This window comes from Zalophus californianus, chromosome 7, assembly GCF_009762305.2.
Source record: "Zalophus californianus isolate mZalCal1 chromosome 7, mZalCal1.pri.v2, whole genome shotgun sequence".
NCBI lineage: Eukaryota > Metazoa > Chordata > Mammalia > Carnivora > Otariidae > Zalophus > Zalophus californianus.
The window spans coordinates 117,028,813-117,045,982 of record NC_045601.1 but is presented as its reverse complement, the minus strand read 5'-3'; the positions used below and the strand labels follow the sequence as shown (position 1 = coordinate 117,045,982).

The following is a 17,170-nucleotide window of genomic DNA, read 5'->3' as shown; positions in this document are numbered from 1 at the left end:
TTGGTTCAGTCTAGGTAGGTGTTCTGTTTCTAGGTATTTATCCATTCCATCTAGGTTATCCAATTAGTTAATTATCCAATTGTTCATGGTACTGTCTTTTAATCCTTTTTATTTCTATGGAATCAGTAGAAATGTCCCTAATTCATTCTCTCTTTTTTTTAAGATTTTATTTATTTATTTGAGAGAGAGAGAGTAATGAGCAAGCATGCGGTGGAGGAGGGTGAGGGAGGGGCAGAAGGAGAGGAAGAAGCAGACTCCTCACTGAGCAGGGAGCCCTACGAGGGGCTGGATTCCAGGACCCTGAGATCATGACCTGAGCAGAAGGCAGATGCTTAACCGACTGAGCCACCCAGGCAACCCCCACCCCCATTCATTTCTAACTAGCAATTTGAATCTTCTCTCTCTTTTTTTCAGTCAATCCATATAATGGTTTCTCAATTTTGTTAATCTTTTTGAAGAAGCAACTTTTGGGTTTATTTATTTTCAGTATATTTTTCTCTTCCCTATTTTATTTATCTCTGTTTTAATCTTTATTATTTCCTTCCATCTGCCAGCTTTGGGTTGTTTGTTCTTTTGCTAGTTCCTCAGGTTGTGAAGTATGTGATTGGTTTGAGGTCTTTTTCTTTTTTTTTTTAAGATTTTATTTATTTATTTGAAAGAGAGAGAATGAGAGAGAGGGCATGATAGGGGGGAGAGTCAGAGGGAGAAGTAGACTCCCTGCTGAGCAGGGAGCCCCATGCAAGACTCGATCCCAGGATTCCAGGATCATAACGTGAGCCTAAGGCAGACACTTAACCAAATGAACCACCAGGGTGTCCCAAGGTCTTTTTCCTTTTTTTTTTTTTTAAGATTTTATTTATTTATTAGTCAGAGTGAGAGAGCACAAGCGGGGGGGGGGGGGGTGCGGCAAGCAGAGGGAGAAGCAGGATCCCCGCTGAGCAAGGAGCCCGATGCAGGGCTCGATCCCAGGACGCTGGGATCATGACCTGATCTGAAGGCAGCGGTGCTATTTAACCAACTGAGCCGCCCAGCTGTCCCCTTTCTGCCTTTTTAATGTGTTTACAGATATAAATTTGCCCCTTAGCGCAGCCCTTACTGCTGGTATGCTGTCCTGTGTGTTGTGCATTAGTTTTCACTCATTGAAGTATTTTCTAATTTCCCTTGTGATTCTTTTTTGATCCATTAGTTGTTTGAGTGTTTTATTTAATTTCCACAAATTTGTGAATGTTCCAGCTTGTCTTCTGTTGTCTCTAAATGCTATTTTTTTTAAATTAATGCATCATATTTTTAAATATATTCTGCTGGTATTTAGGTTAAATGTTCTATCTGGAGGTTGAGGTAATTTTCATTGATCAATCAAGATACATTCCACACCTCCTGAGGTCAAGTTTCTCTATGGCAATGCTTGAAAGGTGAAAAGATATTTTAACTTACACCAGGCTTTAAGAAAGCTTTATGAAATTTATTTCTATATTTCCAGCATGCAACACAACAAAACTGAGGTATATTTAAGATGTAATACTAGAAACAGAAGAGAGAGAACCTAACTGTGGAAAAGACAAAGAAATAAGGGAAGGCTTCCTGGAGGAGATGACACATGAGCCAAGACTGTCCAACAGCAGGAAAGGAGTCAGAGAGAACAGCACCACTCTCCATTTTCCCAACTCTTTCTGTCCCTACCATGCCTCCACCTGAGGCCTTTCCCCACTAGTGAGATTCTGCCCCTCCCTGGACCCATGAAATATCACCTCCGCCTGAAGGCTTCATGTCCCCCTCCTCTTCCAGCTGCCAGCAGAATTGATTGCTTTCCCCTTAATATGACCACCCCTCTCTAAAGATCACTGAATCACCCCTTAGCATTGAGTCACATTTTATATATTCATATATATGTATGCATGTTTATTTACCTTTTTCTTTTCCCTGTGAAAGGCCTACTGTTTAATGTTCACAAATCATTTAGTTAAATCCTCTCCTTTCATAGGTGAGAACACCAAGGCCTAGAAAGGTTCTGTGACCAAGGTCACCTAACTCACAATTTGAAAAGATAGTTTTTATTTATTTTTTAAAGATTTTGTTTATTTGACAGAGAGAGAGAGCAGGTACACAAGCAGGGGGAGTGGGAGAGAGAGAAGCAGGCCTCCCTCCCAGCAGGGAGCCCGATGTGGGGCTCGGCTCGATCCCAGGACCCTGGGATCATGACCTCAGCCGAAGGCAGACGCCCAACGACTGAGCCACCGAGGCGCCCCTGAAAAGATAGTTTTTAAAAATCCAGCCCTGAGGTGAAACGTTTTGAGAATAGCTAGAACCATGCCCATTAAATATACTGTCAAAGGTTCAAAATAGCTAAAGTAAAAACCAATGAACCACTAAAGTAATTAGTAAAAATTTATTGTGCACACACCAAAAATAGTTTGCAAACCGGGAGCTCTGGAACCAGAGCACGGAATGAGGCCCAGGGTATATCTTTATAAAGCTACTTGTGCCGTGAGAAAGCAGTGACTGTTTATTCTTCACGGATTGGCTGCAATGAGATTTTTCAGTGGTCCCTTCATATCATCCATGGGAACCAGTTCAAGTTTTGCTTATCATTTCCAGAAGCTCAAACAAGAAATGATCTAGGTCAACTTAGCCTTGCAAAATAAGCTAAATTATGCTTTGTTTGTATGATCATACTGGTTACTCTGCTTAGAATTTTCAAGGCTAGTCTCCGTTCGGTTTTGATTTTAATAGGCTCTATCTCTCAATAAATGCGAGAGAGCCCACGAAAGCTCCCCAATACGAAGCTGCGCTATCTGGGCGGCACTAGGACCCCGGGGGCTCCAGGTTAGCTCTCCCAGCCGGCGGGTGGTGGCGCGGGTTTAAGGACCGGCAGGAGCTGGAAGCAAGGGAAGGGCGAGGCGAGTGAGCAGGTAACGACGGTCGCGGCTGCCCTGCTCCGCCCCCGGGACCGCGCGGACCGAGGCGGGCGAGCGGGGAGTGGGAGTCGGGCGGCACCACCTCCCCCCCCCGCCTCCCCCCGGCTCAGCGCCGCCGCTCCCCTTTCCTGCCGCGGGGACGCTGAGGGCACCGGCTGTCTCCCGGGGCGCGGCGCCTGGTGGACAGGCACATCGTAAACGGGAAAGGAGAGCGCGCACTTCCGCGGGGACCGGGAAAGACATGCCGCTGACCGAGCTGGGGCGGTGGCCACGCCGGAAAAAGGCCGACGCGGGTCGGGAAGAGGGCGCGCGGCCGAGGGGCGGGGAGCGTTGGCGGGAGGCCGGGCGGGGGCGTGGCCACGCGCGCTGGGCTGGGCGTGTGGGCGGGGCTTGTCGGCGGGGGGCGGGGGGCAGGAAGGGGAAGCTGGGGCTGGGGCTGGGGTTGAGGGGCGGGGGAGGGCGAGGGCAGGACCAGAAGGGGCTGAGCCCCCGAGGAGAGGAGAGGTCGCCGGGAGCACGCAGGCCAGCACCTGGTTGGCCGTGGGGGCGTGGGGAGCCCAGGAGGCAGGGGTGCAGGCGTGGCCCGTGGGACAGAGAGGTGCCGACAGAGCCTCCCAGCACAGCACCGCCTCCGGGCGATGTAGGAAGAAACGCTGGTGGGGAAGATGGGTCTGAGATGTCTGTGGGACAACAGGTGGCCGGTTACTATAAATGTCTGGAGCCCATGAGAAGGCGCTGAGATCATTTAGGAGAGCGGATCCCGGGAGACGAGAGCAAAGGACTGCACCTCAGGAACCTGGGCAGTTGTGATGTTGGCTAATAGAGAAAGAGCCTGGGAAGGAAACCTGAAAGTGAAGAGCAGGTATTAGGAGAAATGGACAGAGAATTGTTCCAGAAACTGAGGTTAAGAAGGTGACCTAGGGCGCCTGGGTGGCTCAGTTGGTTAAGCGACTGCCTTCGGCTCAGGTCATGATCCTGGAGTCCTGGGATCGAGTCCCGCATCGGGCTCCCTGCTCAGCGGGGAGTCTGCTTCTCCCTCTGACCCTCCCCCCGCTCATGTGCTCTCTCTCTCTCTCATTCTCGCTCTCTCAAATAAATAAATAAAATCTTAAAAAAAAAAAAAGAAGGTGACCTAAACCAATGGTAGCAATGACTTCAGAAGATGAAGGAAAGGCAGGTTGAAGTGTGGGTTTGGAAATCAGGGAGACATGGGGAGAGCAGGCTGGTTCCAGGACGGGGAGCAGGAGTAGGACCAGGACGGGCTGAGAAGTAAGGGAGGTGAGGATGAGTGTGGAGCCTAAGATCCTTGGGGGCTGAGATGGCATTTGACTTGTCTTGATTTCCCATCGCTGGTAGAGTAGTGTTTGAGCTGAGTTGTGCTGTTCTTTTAGGAAGTCTGAGTATGAAGGGAAGAGAGAGCTGAGATGTGCGCTGAGTCAAGAAGACTGTTCAAGGCTTCTTTCTGTCAACTTGTACAGAGGAGGAGACTGGGTACACCAACTTGAGGAGACCAGAGACAATAGCAGTGAGGGGTGGAGGAGTGAGCTGTGAACAAAAACAAGGACTCTTGTCACAGAGACAAAGGAAAAGATGAAGGGTGGGAGAAGGGACAGGCTGTGTATGTGTGTGACAGCTTTTGTTTCCTCTTTCGTTGGGAAAGTGGAAGGCAAGGTCGTCTGCTAAGAATGAGATGGTGGACAAATTGGATAGGAATTAAGAGAGTAACATCGTTTAAAAGGCAAATTGCTGAGGTAATTAGGTGAGAGAAATGCCCAAAGACAAGTCGTGGGAATGGTAAATTGTTGGGGGCCTTATACAAGATTTTGTAGGGTCACAGATCTGCTAAATGGCATCATTTTCTCTAGCAGTGATCAGCTGCTGGATAGCAGATAGCAGAGAGTGCTGCATGCCAGCCCAAGGAGTTTGGGTTTATCTTCTAGGCCACCAGGTCCCAAGTCCTGCTCACCAGAATCTCCTAGAAATCTTCCCTAAAGCACAGATTCTGCAGAATCACTGCTGCCCAGAGATTCAGATCCTGAGTGGGTGTTGAGGTCTGGAAATCTGTATTTTTCATTAGCTCCCTACTGATTCCCATGTAGCCAGGTAAGAGTTGGCAGATCCTGAAGACTTCTTCCATCTTGTTGAGGTATAATTGACAAATAGGAATTATATATATTAATTATATATATTTAAGGTGTTCCACTTGATGCTTTGATATATGTATACATTGTGAAATGATCGCACAATCAAGGTAATTAACATATCCATCACTTCACAGGGTAGCCAGAGTCTTTGTGTGTGTGTATGTTGAGAACACTTGAGATCTACCCTCAACAAATTTCAAGTATGCAATACAACATTGTTAACTATATCACCACGCTGTACCTAAGATCTCCAGAACGTATTCATCTTGGATAATCGAAGATTTCTACCCTTTGACCAATAGCTCCCCATTCCTACTTCCCCCTAGCCCCTAGTTACCACCATTCTACTCTCTGCCTCTATGAGTTTAACTATCTTAGATTCCACATGTGAGATCATGCAGTATTTGTCTTTCTGTGTCTGCCTTATTTTACTTAGCATAATGTTTGCTATATAGCTAATTAGCATGTGTATTCTGTATAATATATAACATTTTAATATATATACAATATATTATGTATCTATTATATATGTATTCATACATATATACCATGGATATATATACTCAGAAGTGGGTTTGCTGGATCATATGGTAGTTCTATTTTTAATTTTTTGAGGACCCTCCATACTGTTTTCCATAATGGCTGTACCAATTTACATTCCTACTACCAGTGTACAAGGATTGCCTTTTCTCCACATCCTCAGCAACACTAATTTTTGTCTTTTGATAATAGCCATCCTAACAGGTATGAGATGATATCTCTCCTCATATGTCAAGGAGATTTCCCCCTATGTTTTCTTCTAGGATTTTATGGTTTCAAGTCTTACGTTTAAGTCTTTAATCTATTTTGAGTTGATTTTTGCATATGGTGCGAGACAAGGGCCCAGTTTCATTCTTCTGCATATAGATATCCAATTTTCCCAACAATATTTATTGAAGAGACTCTCCTTTCCCCATTGAGTGTTTTTGAAACTCTTGTTGAAGACCAACTGACCATAGATAGATGCATAGATGCACTGATTTAGTTCTGGGCCCTCTATTCTGTTCCATTTTCCTATATGTCTGTTTTTTCACCAGTACCATACTGTTTTGATTGTAATGTATTTTGAAATTAGGCAAGGCCTCTCTCCCATGGGGCTGGAGGGTCCCTTTTCTCTTAGCCAGGGCTGGAGGCCAAGATCAGCCCTTGAGGGTCATTGTCAGGGTTGCCACAGGCTGGCAGCCTTGTTTTCCTGCCTCAGACATCTGGAGTTGCTGGAAACTCCCACTTGGTCTACACCAGGCATGCTAGCCCTACAGCCAGAGTAGGGGCTGAAGTGACAACATGGGGCCTCTGGCTCTCCTTAGTTAGTGCCAGGCTCTCATGAGCTGATCCTGGCCTGTGTTGCCCCAAAAGTAACTTGGCCCCCTGCCTACCCCATAGGCAACACCTAACAAACACCTAAACAGATAGTCATCTACCACAAAGATGCCTGTGAGGGAGTGGGGCCTCTCACCTCTTGCTCTCCTACTGAACAACTTCTTTGGCTCTTGGGGGATATCACTGGAAGAGGAGAGGGTATCCAAAAGTGGGGACTTCTGTGTAGAAGGGGCATCCAAGGCCACCTAACTCAGGGAGGATCACCATTTTTCCCTGTGTGATTAGCTTGGGTGTTGCCAGGCCACTCCATCTACCCACTCAGGGCTGTCTCCTACACAGAGTTCCGTACAGGATTGTGAGGCGTGGGGTGGTGAAGAAGAGCTGTGAGTGGGTGCTGGAGAAGAAGGAGCACCACAGGCATCAGAGCAAAGAGGTTAGACCTGACAGTACACTGGCCGAAGTGCAAGCCCCACTTCTAAGCAGTTAGCTGCATCTAATTGGACAGCTTGGGCTCCACACAGTTGCAAATGGGAAGTTTTCTGTGTTGAAGTGCCTACTTCATCAGCTGACAAAGTAATGTTTTAGAAAAGTTTTCAAGTTCTAACAGTTTTTCTTTTTTCTTTTTTTTTTAAAGATTTTATTTATTTATTTGACAGAGAATGAGAGATAGAGAGCACAAGAGGGAAGAGGGTCAGAGGGAGAAGCAGACTCCCTGCTGAGCAGGGAGCCCGATGTGGGACTCGATCCCGGGACTCCAGGATCATGACCTGAGCCGAAGGCAGTTGCTTAACTAACTGAGCCACCCAGGCGCCCCTCTAACAGTTTTTCTTAACTAATAAAAGTTCTGAAAGCATTTTATTTCATTCTAAAAGCAATAAATCACTTTCTGTGGGAAAAAAAAAAGGAAATGTGATGCCTCCAGCTTTGTTCTTATTGCTCAAGATTGTTTTGTCTATTTGGGGTCTTCTGTGTTTCATGTAATTAAGATTATTTTTTCTAGGGGTACCTGGGTGGCTCAGTCGGTTAATTGTCTGCCTTTGGCCCAGGCCATGATCCTGCTCATCCAGGAGTCTGCTTCTCCCTCTCTCTCTGCTGCTCCCCCTGCTTGTGCTCTCCATCAAATAAATAAATAAAATTTAAAAAAAAAAGATTTTTTTTCGATTTCTATAAAGAATTCCATTGGGATTTAGGAATTGCACTGAATCTGTAAATTACCTTAGTAGTCTGGACCAATCCATCCTTCCAATCCATGAACATTGAGGTCTTTTCTTTTATCTGTGTCTGCGTGGATTTCCTTCATCAATGTTTTAGAATTTTCAGTGGACAAATTTTTCATCTCTTTGGTTAAGTTTATTCCTAAGTATTTTAGTCTTTTTGTTGCTATGTGATTAGGATTGTTTCCTTAATTTTCTTTTCAGAGAGTTCATTTTTAGTGTATAGAAACATCACTGATTTTCACACATTGATTTTGTTTCCTACTACTTTACTGGATTCATTTATTAGTTCTAATAGTTTTGTTGTTGTTGAGTCTTTGGAGTTTTCTACATATATGATCATGTCATCTGAAAACAGATAAATTTATTTCTTCCTTTCTGTTTTGAATGCCTTTCATTTCTTTTTCTTGTCTAATTGCTCTGGCTAGGATTTCCAGTACTATGTTGAATAGAAGTGGCAAGAGTGGGCATCCTTGCCTTGTACCAGACCTTAGAAGAAAAGCTTTCAGGTTTTCTTCATTCATTATGTTAGCTGTGGGCTTTTAATATATGGCCTTTATTGTGTTGAGGTAAGTTCCTCTATATCTATTTTGCTGATAGTGTTTATCCCAAATGGATGTTGTCGAATGCTTTTTCTGTGTCTATTCATCTATCGTGAGATGCTCATGTTTATCTTTCATTCTGTTAATATGATGTGTCACATTAATTGATTTTGCCATTATTGAGCCATCTTTTCATCCCACAGATAAATCCCACTTGGTCATGATATATAATCCTTTTAATGTGCTGTTGAATTGGTCTGCTAATATTCTACTGAGTATTTTAGCATCTGTGTTCATTAGGGATATTGGTCTGTGGTTTTCTTTTCTTGTGTTATCTTTGTCTAGCTTTTGGTATTAGGGTGTTGCTGGACTCATAAATGGTTTGGAAGTGTTCCCTCTATTTTTTGGAAGAGTTTTAGATGGATTGGTTTTAATTCTTCTTTGAATGTTTGGTAGAATTCATCCATTAAGCCATCTGGTCCTGGGCTTTTCTTTGTTGGAAGGTTTTTAATTATTCCTTCAATTTTCTTATTTGTTATTGGTCTGTTCAGGCTTTCTATTTCTTCTTGATTCCATTTTGTTATACATTTCTGTATAACACAAATGTATATTCTGACCCTGGGATCATGACCTGAGTCAAAGGCAGCCGCTTAACCAAATGAGCCACCCAGGCGTCTCTAAAGTAAGTTTCTTGATGTGGATAGAACTGGAGGGTATTATGCTGAGTGAAATAAGTCAATCAGAGAAAGACAATTATCATACGGTTTCACTCATGTGAAATATAAGAAACAGGGCAGAGGACTGTAGGGGAAGGGAGGGAAAACAGAATGGGAAGTCATCAGAGGGAGAAAAAATATGAGAGACTCTTTTTTTTTTAAAAGATTTTATTTATTTATTTATGAGAGACAGAGAGAGAGAGAGAGAGAGAGAGAGGCAGAGGGAGAAGCAGGCTCCCAAGGAGCAGGGAGCCCAATGTGGGACCCGATCCCAGGACTCTGGGATCATGACCTGAGCTGAAGGCAGACGCTTAACCATCTGAGCCACCCAGGCACCCCAACATGAAAGACTCTTAACTCCAGGAAACAAACTGAGGGTTGCTGGAGGGGAGGTGGGTGGGGAGATGGGGTAATTGGGTGATGAGCATTTAGGAGGGCATGTGATACGATGAGCACTGGGTGTTATATGCAATTGATAAATTATTAAACACTATATCTGAAACTGAAAATGTACTATAAGTTGGCTAATTGAATTAAAATTTTAAGAAAAAGTAATAAAGTAATTTTCTAATAGACAGCATATAGTTGGATCTTGGATTTTTTATCCATTCAGTCACTCTATGTCTTTTGATTGGGGAGTTAAACGATTTACATCTACAGTAATTATTGATTGAGAAGGATTTAATATTACCATTTTGTTAACCGTTTTCTGTTTGTCTTATAGTTCTTTGTCCCTCTTTTTCTCTGTCTTCCTTTGTGTGGGTTTTTTTTTTTTTTTTTTGTATTGATAGGCTTTAGTTCTTTTTCTTTTGTGTAGCTTCTATAGGTATTTTCTTTGTAGTTATAGTGGGGCTTATATAAATACCTTCTAGCTATAACACTCTCTTTTAAGCTGATAACAACTTAACGTGACTTGCATACAAGAACTCTACACTTTTACCTCTCCCCTACCCCCATATATGTTACTGATGTCACAATTTACATCTATTTATATTGTATATCCATTAATATGATTTTAGTTATAGTTACTTTAGTGCTTTTGTCTTTTTTTCACTAGATTTAAAAATGATCTGCTCATCAATGTTACAGTGATACAGCATTCCATATTTGTCTATATTTTCACCTTTACTAATGTGTTTCTTACTTTCTTAAGTTATCATTTTGCTGTTAGCATCCTTTCATTTCACCTCGTTCTAACATTTCCTATAAGGCAGGTCTTAGTGGTGATGGACTCCCTTAGTTTGTCTGAGAAAGTCTTTATCTTCCCTTCATTTTTGAAGGACAGTTTTTGCTGAATATAGCATTCTTGGTTGGCAGGATTTGTTTTCTTTCAGCACTTTATATATATCATCCCACTCTTTTGGCCTGCAATGTTTCTGCTGAAAAATCTACTGATAGTTTTATTGGGGTTTCCTAGTATGTGACAAGTTGCTTTTTTCCTGCTGCTTTCAAAATTCTCCCTTTGTCTTTGACTTTGATAATTTAATTATAATGCGCTTCAGTGTGGGTTTCTTTGGGTACATCTCCTTTAATATTCTTTAGGCTCCTTGGATCTTTAGGCTTCCCCAGATTTGAGAAGTTTTCAACATTATTTCTTTGAATAAGCATTCTGCCCCTTTCTCTCTCTCTCTCTTCTTCCTCTGAGACTCCCATCATGTTTATATTGGTCAATTTGATGATGTCCCCAGTCCCTTAAGCTATCTTCACTCTTTTCATTCTTTTTTCTTTTGGTTCCTCTGACTGGATGACTTCCAGTGACTCGTTTTCAATTTCACTAATACTTTCTTCTACTTGATCTAGTCTGCTGTTGAACACCTCTGTTGAATTTTTCAGTTCAGTTATTGTATTCTTCAACTTTATGATTTCTGTTTGGTACTTTAAAATTTTTCTAACTCTTTGTTGAAATTCTCACTTTGTTCATGCATTGCTCTCCTAACTTCAGTGAGCATCTTAATGATAATTATTTTGAATTCTTGGGTAAATGATTTTACCCAAGATTTTACTTTGATTTTGATTGTTGGGTAAATCACATTTCTATTTCATTAGGATTGATTTTAAGAAATTTATGTTATTTTTTTGTTTGGAACATAGTTCCCTGCTTCTTCATTTTCCTTGACTCTGTGTTGGTGTCTGTGCATTAGACAAAACAGCCACATCTCCTAGTCTTCATGGACTGGCCTCATACAGGAGAAGACCCTTACCAATCATCCCAACCAAAGATTATGGGTGTCTTTCAGATCTCTGTATGTGTTTCCAAACCATTGTCTGTGTACTTAGCAGCCACCAGGAATCTAGAGTCTGAAAGTCCTGTCAGTGCCCCGAGACAGGTGAGATAGAAGCCAGCTCCTTGAGTAGCAGCTGAAAAAGTTGGGTGCTGCATATGTGATCCAATTCCTTCTTTCCTCAGGGACAATCTGGGAGCCAAGGAGAAGAGCTGTGACAAATACCTGCATTCTTGTTCAGACCACATACTTTTAGACCATTGCTTTGCTCTCTGTAGTTCCCAGGGGCCTAGTGAATTTCAATCCCTGTCGGTTCTCAAAGACTGGTGAATTGGAAGCCAGTCTCTCCAGTAGCACCTGGAAAAGTTGGGGGGCTAGATGTGTAGTCCAACTCCTTCCAGGGAGAAGCTGGATGCTGGGCTTTATCACTGAAGTGAACTGAGGGAGAAGGAGCCATAAGAAGAACCCATAAACCTATTCAAAACCACCACTTGTTCTCTGTTGTCCCCAGGAGACTAGCAAATTCCAGGCCCTCTCCTATGGACAGGCTAGTTAGAAGCCAGACCCTCAGTCAACAGCTAGAAAAGTCAGGGTGCTAGATGCACAGTCTAATTCCTTCCAGGGAGAAGCTGGGAGCTGGGTTTTATCACCTGCTCACTCTGTGCTGAGCCAGGGAGAGGAGCTATAGGAAGTGCTTGCACACCCATTCAGTTTAGTTTTTTGTGATATTTTCTCACTCTCCTGGTATGCACAAGGCAAAAATATAACAGGGAACAATGGTCATGGGTATAGTTACTGTACCTTTACCTGACCCAGCTGCACCCTAGAGTATTTGTGCACAAAGTAGAAAAGGAAGAACTAAATTATTAAGGAGCTAGAAGCTGTTTTGGGAAACTGCTCTGAATTTTCTCTAGGGACACAATGGACACTTTCTGCCCTCTGGAGGGAGCTATCCAAAAGAAGAAACTGCACTTGGAAATTGACCTATGAGCAGCACAGAAGATGAAGAAGAAGGAAAGGGGCCATCAAGCAGAGAAATGTGGAGGTACAGATAACATCTGACTGTTTTGGGGATTCTTCAAGGAGCCTGAGAAGACATATTGCAGAAGAGGAACTTAAAGGACTAGTATGCCTACTGATGAAGCATGTAGGGGCTCAGAATACTGGGTTTGGGGATAGCACTATAAATATGAAGATTTTGTTGGACTTTTGTAGAAAAAATATTTAAATTATTTAAAGAATAAGCCATATCAAACTTGCTTAATTTCCTTCATTTAAAAAAAAGTTATTAGATTCATATAACAAGAGAATGCTATTGTCTGTATATTTAATTTTAAGAAATTATTTGAGCAAATTTTTCATCCTTTTAATCAAGATAAACATTGAAAACATAGGTCATTTCACAGCTGGTTATATATTCTTTGTCCAAAGGCTATTACTCACTGACTTACAGTTAAAATTTCTTTTTTTTTTACAGTTAAAATTTCTGCTAAATGTGCCACAAAGTACTGCGTTGTCTCTCTCCCATTCTTCTCAATCCTTATTATATAATTCAAGGTCATGAATATTCCATTTGAAGGTTTATTTCCATCTGTTCAGTACCACCCATATCTCCTAGCCTAATTATATCATTTATATTTTAAACATCTAGAAATCAACTCTATAACAAAAATGTCTAAGAAATAATAATCTCATATGCCATTAGCTCTTTTTCCTTTTTACAATTCTTAGTCAAGCCTAAAGCGAACACCTCCCCTTTGAAGAATGGCCCCTACAGCACCTCAGCCTTCTTGTATACTATGTGACAGATTTCTATCCAGGCCACATTCAACCCCACTGGTTCCTGAGTGGACAGGAGGAAAACAGCTAGGGTTATGTCCACCAACCTGATCCATAATAAAGACTGGATCTTCCAGATCCTGGTGATGCTGGCAATGACCCTTCAGCAGGGAGATGGCTGGACCTGCCAAGTGGAGCACCCCAGCCTGGATGGTCCTGTCACTGTGGAGTGGAGTGAGTTATTCCCTGATAACCATGTAGACTCCAAATTCTGAGAACAGGGGATGTTCTAGCTCTGGGGTCCACTCATCTTGTCATGTGTCTATACACTGGGGTCATTTCTACCCCCATCTTTTTCCTAGAGAAGTCCCTGAGAATAGTTCAGAGCTGGGGCAGCAGAGACTTGGCCACCCTGACCTAGGGGATGCTAAGGATTCATAGGTCTCTGCTCTTGTCAGAAAACCTAGGAAACTCAGATGCCTTCCCGAATTACCCTCACACATGGGAACTGTTCTCTGCCTTCGGTCTTTTAGCTTAGTGAGTTATTTTGAGAGGCAGCTACCAGAATTAGCATGTGTGTCCTTTTTGAAGTCACAGCCTAATTTCCAGAACTTGGGGGTCCTTTCTAAATTTCCTCCTTCTCCAAGGTATGTATCTGTCATAGCCTTCATATTGGAGTTCTACATCAGGTCCCAGAATCTCAGATAGTACCTGAGGGGGATGCAGCAGGTAGAGGTGAGACTGACTCCAGTCTGTGTTTCCCGGAGGCACACTGATTCTGCCCAGAGGAACGCTGGCTGGAATCTCAAGCTTTGTGCTGGGGCTCATCTTCCTTGTAGTGGGCATCTTAGTGCGAATGAGGAGCAAGAAAGGTAAGAAAACCTGAGAGGTGGCTGAGGTTTGCTTTCCCCTTACTCACCCATCTTCCATGATAAGGAACTGACACAGAAAAGCAATGCCAGAGAATCCTGGAGGCCACTGAAATCAGATTGTCAGGGAGCAAAAACAGCCTCGAGGGAGAGAGAAATTCCCAGGCTGGAATCTTATCTCAACCAGACGCATGGGGGCTGCAGATACTCAGGTCATGCCTGAGTTCATTTAGTATGGATTAGTCTTCAACCAGCCCCTGCCTTACTTCCCAGGGATCAGACCATGGCAATGGAAATGAGATTGGAAAGTTTATCTAATTGTCTAAGATGCTTTTAATGGCTGAAGACATTCCTTTTCTCCTTTCATTTTCACATAACGACAATCTTGAAAACCAAGTAATATTCCTGCTTTGTTTTTCTTGGGGGGTGGGTTGCAGAAAGTCCTTTCTTTCTTTCTTTTTTTTTTAAGATTTTATTTATTTATTTACTTATTTATTTATTTTAAAGATTTTATTTACTTATTTGACAGAGAGAGATAGCAAGAGCAGGAACACAAGCAGGGGGAGTGGGAGAGGGAGAAGCAAGCTCCCCCCTCAGGAGGGAGCCCGATGCGGGACTCAATCCCAGGACCCTGGGATCATGACCTGAGCCAAAGGCAGACGCTTAACGACTGAGCCACCCAGGTGCCCCGCAGAAAGTCCTTTCATTGCACCGTGACTCTAAATCATCTACTGGGAGAGGGTCTCAGGCCTGAGCCTCTCTTTAAACTTCAGCCGGTTAGCAAGTGTGGAAAACGAGCGTTACTTTATTCCACTGATGAAGGAAGCCCAGAAAAATTCTTATTTTTCATCAGGCTGAGACTCAGTCTGTCACCAAATTTTTCTTTCCTGAGCCTTAAAGGAAGAGAAATCAGCAACCTGAGATAACTTTTCCTTTTACCTCTGCAGGTTCCTGATCTGACCCAAAGACCTCCGTGTGCCCCGGAACAAGCATTTTTCTATCTTTCCTCAGTCCTAGAGGCTGGTTCTGGGACAGACTTCAGCCTCCCAAGAGGATGTTACTACTAAGTAACTGAAACTAGTTTCTATAGTTGTTCTTTGATTCCATGCACACTTTCTCTCAGGGCCCCTATCCAAGTTCCCTTCTTATAGTTCCATAAATAATAAAAGGTCAATGTTATTGTCTGTTTTCTCTTAAGAATATGCACCAAGTCATCTCTGCCATTGCTTTTGTTTGAGGATTTTTGTAAACAATAGGAGTTCATGAAGAGGTTCATTGTTGTGTATACACAGGCAAGAAGGAAAGCATGAAAAGGGGATATCCTAACTCTTGGGAAAGGTGGCAGATTGGACATGGACCTCCTCTGAATTCACCCTCTATCTTTGGGCTGTCCCAAAGATAGTGATTTGTGTTTGCTACTTTTATCCCTGTAGGTCTGGGACCATTCTTAGTTATTCAAGGATGAGCAGATGGTGAATTTTGTGTTATATGACCTATATTCACACAGCACTGATTCAACATATAACTTAAAAAGAGCGTGTTTTACCATTACCGTTAAGAAATCAAATTAAGGGGTGCCTGGGTGGCTCAGCTGATTGAGCGTCTGACTCTTGATTTTGGCTCAGGTCACAATCTCAGTCCTGGGATGGAGCCCTGCATCAGGCTCCCCGCTCAGTGGGATGTCTGCTTGAGGAGTCTCTCTCTCCTTCTCCCTCTGCCCCTCCCCCTAAAGTAAATAAATAAATCTTTTTTAAAAAGAAATCAAGTTAAGATCAGAATTTAAAATTGGAAATATAATGTAATAAACTTAAGCCCTTTGTTTTGCATACCATGATAAATAGTCCTTGACCAAACAAGGCTTAGCCTTTTTAATGCAACAAGTTATAGAAGATACAGGTTTATCCTTTAAGTCTGTAGTCATCAGACCATCCAGGCCTCCTGTCCTCGTAATTCACACAGTGTTAAAATGCTCAAAGCAGTAGATGCAGTTCTCTTTTTTAAACTTAGGTCTGCTTTTACAATCCAAAATGATTTTGGGTTTTCTGTTTCATATGAAATTATCCTGAAAGTTGAGATAAGTTCTAAGTGGTCCTTTTTGCATAAACTATGAATTATTACCTCCTGAGTCACATACTGAGCGCTCAGAAGATCTCTGACGCACGGAGGTGGTGCCTCCTCTCTCCTTACAAGCAGCCCCGGCATCTTGTTCGTCCCCTGGCCCCGCCCCCGGCCCCGCCCCCTGTTCTTCCCTCTGCTTGCTCCCCGCCCACTGCACCCCTCCCATCTGGCCTTGCGTGGGACCAGCTGCCTTCGTTTCCAAGAGAGGCTGAGGGTGCAGACTTGGGTGTTACTAAGCCAGGAGTAAGCATAGCTGGGGTCTGCAGAAAGGATGGGATGATTAAGTGAGGGAGCCCAGGAAGAGAGGCGCTGAGCATGGCGAATAAACCGTGACTCCCATAACCTGTTATGTGTGTGCATTGCTTCATTTAACCCTCATAACTCAAAGGTTTTTTTTCTTTTCCTTATGTCTTCCAGGTACATCTGCAGTGGCTGCCGTGAGGCAGACAGTGGGGAGAGAATGAGGCAGAGCAGGAGACAATGAGGCAGACAGTGGGGAGAGAATGAGGCAGAGCAGGAGAGAATGAGGCAGACAGTGGGGAGAGAATGAGGCAGAGCAGGAGAGAATGAGGCAGACAGTGGGGAGAGAATGAGGCAGAGCAGAGCAGGATTCAGAGGAGCTCTGAATCCAGGACTTATTTCCCTATCTGGTGGAGGGAGAAGGGGTGGAGGTGAAACAGCTCAGCGGGGCTCAGCCAACCAGAAAATGTCAGAAGGAGCATCTTAGTGTCTGGGAAAGAGGCGAGAAACGACGCGGCTGAGAAAGTCCCAACCTATGTGGGGTTCAGGGATAAGAGGAAGAGAACAAAAATGGAGACATGATAATCACCTTCTTTTTAATGGGATTGATTGGAAATACGTCTTTGAAATTGATCCTGGAACATTTTTTATTTGTAGTAACTTTTGTGAATGGATAATTTTCTTCATAATTTCATGTTGATTTTTTGTATCATATAAGAATTCCCTTGATTGTTATTAAGTAATGTTATATTTTACCCTTTCATTCCTTTGATAATTTTGGAGGAATCTGATAATATTTAATCAAAAATTTCCAGACATATAATCAGAATGCAAAAAATATTAACTATTTCACTTCTAATTATTCTTTTTATTTCTTCTTGCAGTTTTTATCTTTTTATACGAGATTTCTCTAATATTTTACCACTTAGTGTAAAATTAACTTTGCTTTATAAATTCTTTTTTTATATATAAATTTGATGTCTTTTCATAAATTTGTGTAGAACTGTAGTAAAAGCCCCTGATACTTATTAACAAAGTGATAGAACTTATAT

At 42.8% G+C, this 17,170-nt stretch overlaps 1 long non-coding RNA gene and 1 other non-coding gene across 4 annotated transcripts; both read left to right on the top strand.

Moving 5' to 3' along the window:
* The first annotated feature begins 2,407 nt into the window (after positions 1 to 2,407).
* Positions 2,408 to 17,128, top strand: LOC113926222. Of its 3 annotated transcripts, none has more exons than XR_003521233.2 (4): positions 2,408 to 2,909; positions 12,027 to 12,157; positions 13,029 to 13,125; positions 16,296 to 17,128. It is a non-coding gene; the product is annotated as an uncharacterized LOC113926222 (long non-coding RNA). The 3 variants fall into 3 exon arrangements; XR_003521232.2 differs by lacking the exon at positions 16,296 to 17,128 and adding an exon at positions 14,708 to 15,327 and having other exon boundaries at positions 2,411 to 2,909; XR_003521231.2 differs by lacking the exons at positions 13,029 to 13,125; positions 16,296 to 17,128 and having other exon boundaries at positions 2,413 to 2,909; positions 12,027 to 12,318.
* On the top strand, positions 6,178 to 6,305 carry LOC113928181. The gene has a single exon (XR_003521857.1).
* Positions 17,129 to 17,170: the final 42 nt, after the last annotated feature.